The sequence below is a fragment of the Mustela nivalis genome, assembly GCF_964662115.1.
Source record: "Mustela nivalis genome assembly, chromosome: 8".
Taxonomy (NCBI): domain Eukaryota; kingdom Metazoa; phylum Chordata; class Mammalia; order Carnivora; family Mustelidae; genus Mustela; species Mustela nivalis.
Window position 1 is genome coordinate 53,769,183 of NC_139027.1, and position 8,407 is coordinate 53,777,589.

Sequence of the window (8,407 nt, forward strand, 5' to 3'; positions counted from 1 at the left end):
GCAAACTGCCTCAATGACTCAAAACAGGGACTCAATCTATGGCTAAAGATATACTGGTATGCACCTCCTGTCTACACCTCTTGGCCCAGGTCCTTTCAATAGAAAATCATTCACGTCATCTATCTCACTCAGCAATAACCCTTCCCTCCCTCCGAGGAACTAAGATTGAGGGGTGGTGGAAATAGACCGCTCCATGATACCCTCCACCCCAAGCTAGAACCTACTGGTGTAGGCTGCTCCACTTGGGAGAGGACAATAGCTTTCACTCACATTAAATATATGTTTCATGTCCAAAATAAGAGCTAGAGAGGTCATGTGACTAGTTCAAAGCCATATGTCTCTTGTTTCTGTGTTTCCTTTCAAACTAAATAACAGTAACTGTGACCATTCATTGTGTGATTCCTACAAGTCCAACCCCATGCTGACCTCTTGCCATATATGAGCTCATTTAATTCTCATGCCAGCCATGTGTTATTATTATTAACTTCAGGATGAGGAAACCAAGACTCAGAGAATTTTTAGAGCTTACTTGAAATCCGATTCCATAATTGATCCTATGACCCATTCTATACAGTTGTATTATAAAATTCAGCATCATAAAATTACAATACTCTGTTATGAAACTCAGAATTTGAGTCTGGGAGCTGCTCTGTACATTGCACGTGGGAATTCAGATCCTACACAACCAAAAAGAGACTTGAGAACGTCCAAACATGAGAGCTAGAAGGTGTGGTCAAATGCAGACCATTGCAGAGTCTCCCCCTTCCCCACTACCACAAACCCAAGCATTCATGGACGCATGCGCACAAAGGACACAGGTTTTCACTGCCATGGCCATAGAAAAAAAGATTCTTAGGGAGCCAACAGACCCCCACCCTGTTCCCATGCTGGTCATTACCTCCCGACTGAGAGGTCTACTCAGGATTATTCTCAGACAAAGCCTGAGAACCAGAGCTGGTTCTCTTCGGTTGAGATGTCTAATTTTAAAAACGTAAATAGTGGCTGGCCAGCTGCGATGTTCCTCCCTCTCACATCTTTGTTAAAAAGGTAAATGCTCTAATGTTCACCACTTAGGGGCTTTTATTGTTCGACATAATACCACAAGATTGAGCACAAAAATTAACATACCATTTTGATGGTCTCGTTCGGTGGGAATAGTGGGGTTCACAAGACAAGGTAAATAAGAAAAAATAGGCAGGAGCACAAACGTGCTCATGTTCTTCATGTTCACAGAGGAGTACCAGTTCCACATCATGGCTTTATTTTTATCTGACACAATTAAAAAGTTATACAAGAGCTGAAAGCAGAGAAAAATGAACTTTATTTTCCCGGTTATTTGCCACTCTGATGCCCATTACCAGTGAAACCTTATCTGTATCTCCTACAAACCAGGGTATTTTTTTTTTTTTTTAACATAAACACAATGCAACCATCAGAATCAGGAAGTGAACACTGGTACACTGCCACCATCAAACCCCCAGCCCTCAATCCCCTTTTGCCAACTGTCTCATTTAGGTTCTTTATAGAAAAAGGACCCCATTCAGAATCACAAATTACATGTAGTTGTCATATGCCTTTACATTTTTTTGTCGTTTGAAACAATTCCTCAGTCTTTTCTTCACTTTAATGACTTTTTTTGAAGGTCATAGATCGGTTATTTCGTAGAGCATGCCTTTATTTACATTTATTTGATGTTTCCTTATGGTTGGATCCAGGGTACACTCCCTGGTTGGAGCATTGCCAAAGCGAGGCTGTCTTCTCCTCATTGCTTCCCATCAGGTGGCGCTTGAATTCTGTGCTCACCAGGCTCACCCGGATCTTGTAGAAGAGCTTCTACAAAGCTCTTCCCCTGAGAGAGAATTCTTTTCCCCTTTATACTTAATGAGGATCTGGTTGAGAGATACTTGGGAACTATGTAAATATCCCACTTCTCATTGAATAGCCTATTCATTCATTCACTCATTCATTCATTCGTTTGTTTCTATGGTATGGACTCTCGGTTTCCTATTTTATTCAATGGGTTGTAACGGGTCACCATCATGAGTTACTGGATGCTCAAATTCTCACCAGTTTGCCCAGAGGGAGTGCTGCACACTGGTTTCCATTTCCTTGAGCACTTATTTACTGTCTTTTGAGCAAGCTCATTCTTGTAATTTTCCTGTTCCTGCTCTGGGAGCAGTTCTTCAGGGAACACTGGGTCCTTTTGTTGGAGGATGGTGTTCCGGAGGTCAGCTCTGAGCTCTAGCCATGCTCATTGCTATTTCAGTGTCTCTGCTCTTGGGCCTTCTCAGTGGTCAGAGTAGGGAGTATATGTATGTCTATACCTAGTTAGAAATATTCATGCATTTGTAGAAATAGATGGAGACACAGATGTAAATGTGTCACATTTTTGTTCTGCAGATAATGATAATTTATTAATCATCCGTATCAATCCTATGTCATTTATATCTTTATCTATATCTATTAAAAAACATAGTTCATAATAATACCTTCATTTAAAATTTAATACCACAGAGTTCATTATAATAGCGTTTTACCTTCCGTGTTTGTAACTCCTTTCTCTGACAGTGAGGGACCTGGCTCCTGTTATCCTTAATATATTTCCTTATTTGCTCGGTCATCCTTCAGTAACCAGTTTCCCCTTAGTCATCCCTGGTGGGATGGCCCCCTCGCCCCACTCAGACCCAGACTCCCCACTCTAGGCTACCACGCTTCCCTTCTCTCTCCATCCTTCCTGGATTGCATGCCTGCTTTGCCGGACCCCACCTAATGGGTTTACGAAGAAACTGTTCAGGAAGGCAAGGAAAGACACTAGAAATAGCACCCTTGCTTATTTCTTTGCAAGATAAAGGAGAGGAGAGCTCCTTCCACCTTAACCCTGTACTAGCTGAATATTTGTAACGGTGAGTACTCGAACCGGCTTGAAGTTGAAGGGAATACATCTGGGAATGACACCCTGATACGTTTACACCAAAAACATATTCCCGAGGAGATCATCTTTGTTCAAAGACAGTCTCAACAAGCTGTGATGACCTAAACCAGAAATGATAAAAACCATTTGTGAATAAAGACCCTATGAGATTCTCTTTCTGATTTGTCCTTTGGGCTTGGTGGGAAGGGGTGTCTGTGGGGAAGGTGGGAAGTGTGCTTAGCGAGATTGGGTTCTGGGTTCTAATCTTAATTGCACAGCCCATTCAGGGAGGCAGGGAGACAGGTCGTGAACTGCTGAGGGTCAGTCTTGCGGGGAAAAACCTAATCATCCCTAGATGCCCTTACAGTGAGACAGCTCAGGATTCCTGCACATGGTGTTTTTATCACACTGTCCACTCACCCTACTCAGGGGCAAGGACCAGACCTCACTGTCCCTCTCCATTGTGTCCAGCTGGATCTGGCCAATGCAGGCATTCGGTTGGCCTTTGTGGGTGAGTGTGTGCATGGCCGAAGGGCCGCAGGCTGGCCAGGTCTCTCTCTCTCTGGAAGCATCCACCGTTAGCACCACTGAGGGCTTCCTCCCAGCTCACACTGCCGAGAAGTCATGCTTCTTAGGACTGCTGGTGCACAGCAAGGGCGTCCGTCCAGCCCATGCCTCAAGCCCAGCCCTGATTCCCCAATAAGGAGAGGAAGTGACCGCAGCAGGAATTTGATCTGTGATAACCCGTTCCGCAGCTTGGGCTGGACTGTGTTGAGCATTCGTGCTGCGCGGCCGCTTGTCGCACGGGGGCCGCCGCTCGCAGCCTCTCAAGGAATGTGTGTCCAGGACTTGGTGTTGAAAGGCTGGAAGGAGAAGCAGTGACCAGGATGTGTCAGGGCGGATGAGTCCCTGTGATGTAAAGAGCGTGATCCTCACGCGGGCAGCAAGTGGCAGCCTGGGTCATGGGGAAGAATGCAGAGAGGATTAGGAGGAGCTCTTGCTTCCCTGGGCGTAACTGTTTTAAAGAAGTACAAAATCCTTCTTTTTTTTTTTTTTTTTTAAACATTTCGTATCCGTTTCCCTTGAATCTTTCAACCTGGTCTCCACTAAAGCTGAATTGTAAATAAGCACAGTTAGGAATGCCTCTTGTGCTCATTGGTGAACTTCATAAAGAACGCTGGCCCCATGCAGATAGGAAATGGTCTGTCATCTAAGTCTGTAAGTCAGCTGTCAAAGGAGCCCAGATTTCTCCCGTCAGGAGTGGGGTTGGGGGAGCAAATTTTCAGAAGGAAAGAGCCAGGTGGTTGACTCCTATTCTTGTTGGAGGAAGGGAGAGTGTAGTTTGCTCAAAAATACCTGGACAGACATCCCACCCATTCATTAGGATAATTTGTGAGAGGAAGGAGTTTTGGGTTAAGTGAGGGGAGATCTGGTGTCTGCTCCAGTTTTAACACCTGCTATTTCTGTCCAGACAAAGGAAGGCCTGGCCTTGAGCCTCGGATCAGTCCATCCGTACAATAAGATCTCCTACTACTATGCGGCTCCTTTTGAAAGTGCTTTGTAAATGGCCAAGGGCTGCAAGTATGCAAAAAGTACAAATTGTTGGTGACTTCTCTTTTAAAATATGCATGTTTCCTGGAAGATTAACCCTATTATCGTTCACATCTTAGTGTTAATTGCATTGGCTAATAACAGTCTCCCGATTTCTAACTGTAATTAGCAGTGGAAAAAACCCAGAATTTTGTTTCATATCCAACTTCTACTCTCACAGCACCAGCTGATGGGGAGAAGGGTTCTAGAGCCGGACAGTTGAGGGGGATGGGGGTTATCATAGAGCAGGGATTAGCTGGGGGATGCCAATGTCCTGTGGTGGAAATACTCTGGACTCTCGAAGAGCTGGGTTCAAATCTCAGCTCTGTTAGAGACTGACTAAGTCCTCTGGGGAAAGGCATTAAACATCTTTCTGCCTACTGGTTCACTTCGACAATATAATGATGTAGGGTTTCAACAGAGGATTTGTGGGCACTAACATTCTTGGATTCTAGGGTATAGGCTATGATAGCAAAATATGCCGTGGGAAATGAACTACTGTCTGGTATAAGATATGCTATCATCTTGGAATTATTACCTAAAGGAATTAGAAATATCGCCCGTAAAGTGGTGATTCAAGGCTGGACTGAGGACAGATAATTAGTGTGATTTGTAGCACCCGCAGCACAAAGCACTCTGCCGGGAACACAGTTAAGTGTTTATCTATCATAGAGACTGTGTTGTGTTAAAAGCAAGAAAAAAGTCAAATTTTCTGCTTGTGCCACTGACGTGTTATGGGTTCGTCAGTCTGTTTATTAGAGATTTTCCAGGTTAATTTTTTTAAGTACAAAGACATATGCAAATGGTAAAGAAAAGAAAAGGAAACCACCTAATATTTAATCATAAGATAACAGCTAAGCAAATGTAGGTCTATGTAAATAAATAGAGTCTTGTGCAGCCATTTAATGAAAATGATGTAAATGTACCTTGGCATTAAAAATATGCAAGTTACATGGTTAAGTTTAAAAAGACAGGTTACTAAACAGGTCTTAGAGCATGGGAAAAAGTCCAGAGGACTTACACACCAAAATGCTTACCAAAGTTATATACCTCCATGGTAGGGATAAAGGTGTGTAAAATACCTTTCTCTTTCACCTTTTCCTTTGCATTTTGAAAGAGTTGCATTGAGATATCTTTCACATACGACATCACTCACCCATTTAAAGTGTATAATCTGGTACTTTTTAGGAAAGTCACAAAGCTGGGCAACTTGAGACTCTTTCCAACACCACGAAAAGAAACCTCACACTCTTCAGCTGCCTCACCTCCACCCCATCCCCTTGTCACTACTAATCTACTTCCTGTCTCTATAGGTTTGCAAACACCCTCCTGATTTATATTCTAAATTCACATTTATGTATTAAATTCTTCTTTCATCACAACTCCCCCGAGAGTACATCCAGTGACCAGGTATCAAAGCAACCATTCATTACTTAACTCTTACCTCTGGACCCAAACCAGGGACCAAAGGTGCATTTCTTGTTAGGGGTAGTTTCAGACCTAGCAGTACAGCTAGGTCTGGCATGTGGGTTGAGGCGTGAAGAACCTAAGCTTCCTTTGATTTTGCATGGTGCTCTCAGGTGTCTCCTGGCTGGAGACAGAGCCTTGTAACTTCTAGCTTCTTTGATTTCTGATATGGGATCTCTTTTCTTTTCTTTTTGAAGAGGACAGGGATATGACTGCAACCCTCACCCTTGACCTAACTTCTATTTCCATGTTGGCATTTGCACAGCCTTATTTTTCATCAGGAATCACTGGATTGAAGTGAAATGGTTTCTATAGGATAGATCTAATTCCCAAACTCAACCAGGTCAACTGAAATCAGAAATATTCCCTTTATTCATGTTTTTGAAATGACTGTGTCAACTTGATCTTAGGGGGTTTTTAAGTTTTTAAAAACTAGTTAATTAATTGATTTATTAATTAATATTTTTAGAGAGAGCAGGGAGGGTCAGAGGGAGAGAGAATCTTAAGAGGGGCTCGATCCTACCACCCTGAGATCATGAGCTGAGCTGAAATCAAGAGTCAGATGCTTAACCCACTGAGCTACTCAGGCTCCCCAGCAATAGGGTGATTTTGTTTTTTCAGTAGTTGGTTGCTTCCTAAAGTTCAGGCATTTCATATGTATAACTTCATTATTCTAATATTTTTAAATCATCTTCTAGGTAGAGAGCCCTGAATTAAGTGCTCAGTTGTACAAAGAAGTGTAATCCTGAATGAAATAAACTTACAATTTGAAACAAACTTAAAAAGACCTCCAGTCTTTGGATAACATATTCCTTTCCTTATTTATACTATTTAGGAGATCAGTCTCCTCAACTGTAATGACAACCAACATAAGTCCTTCTAGCAAACACAACATACATGAAGTTGAACCATATAAAGTCACCAACATTCTACTATTTTTGACATACAAAAATGGCAGTTTCAAATAGTTCAATCTAATGGAAAAATGAAAAATTTGCATTAAATAGTGATAGCGAATACTTACCATTTACCCACTTTGGGTTTAAGCTACTTTATATGCATAATCTTGTTTAGTCTCACAACAACCCCATGAAGGAGGGAGTATTTTGGTCTCCATTTATTTATTTATTTACCAATCTATTTATTTACTATTATTTTTAAGGATTTTATTTTTAAGTAATCTCTACACCCAACACGGGGCTTGAACTCACAACCCGAAGATCAACAGTTGTACCCTCCACGGACAGAGCCAGCCAGGCATCCCTTGACCTCCATTTTATAGATGGGAAAAGAGAGTCTCAGAAAGATTCAGTAATCAGCTCAAGTTCATAGGGTCAATAAGAGGTCTTATTGTGTGATATGCAAAAAACTCTGTGTGACACAAAAAGACTATGCTCTTAAATATTGTACTAAATAAAATATTAAAGAAATTGGGGAGAATGTAATAGCTAAGCAACAGAGAAGTCCTTCTCCAAGTGCCTGGTGTATAGTGTGTGCTTAATAAAATTGGAGGGCAGAGAAAGGAATGATGAATGCTAATAAAAATATGCCCAAATATGAAAACCCTTCCTTATCTTTGTTTTATATTCCAAAGGGTACGGGTCATTCTCCCCTCACATTGTAACATCTCCCAGTGAATATCATCTTTATCTAATTTTGTTTCCAGAGATTCTGAAAAGCACTCCACTCAATTCCTCTTTAGTGAGTAATCTCAGATCACTATCAAGAATCTTCAGCCTGCTGGACCAGAATCTTGTTTCCATGGTTAGCTCTCCTCTTTCCCGCAGGTCTCAGACAGTCCCAGGATCCATCCATAAACTAGTTAAGGGATGAGATATGAGCTCACGAAAATTGAGTAACAGTATGAAACAGCAGTGGAAGAGCTACGGGGACTAGGAACGGGCCCCATCTTGACTAATACATTCTAGGCAGAATTCTACTGCCTCAGGGTACCTGGGTGACTCAGCCCTTTAGGAATCCGACTCTTGATCTCGGCTCACGTCTTGAACTCAGGGTTGTGAGTTCAAGCCCCTACTTTAAAAAGAAAAAAATCGACTGCCTCAATGATTCAGGCAGTCTTTGAGCAAAGGTGATCTGCTTGGTAGGATACCTCTGCGTTTACTAACAACGGTCAACAACTGATAAAACACCAATGTGTGAACCACTTGACTCCATCTTGTGACGAATACATTTTCACAAAGTTCTGGCATTGCAATCCACCACTCTTGTAAGTTCTGCTCGCAAGATGCGTGCTGGCAACAGTTCCCACAGCTGTTTCAGAATTCTGACATCTCTCAATGCTCTTTGAGCAATGGAATGCTACAAGTCGTTCTCGTAAGTCATTCGTACCAGAGGGCAATGCTGAGTTCTTTCAAAGCATGCTGGGAAGAGCATCACGAAGATACCCATAAATGCTATCAGGCACTGCCTGCCACACGA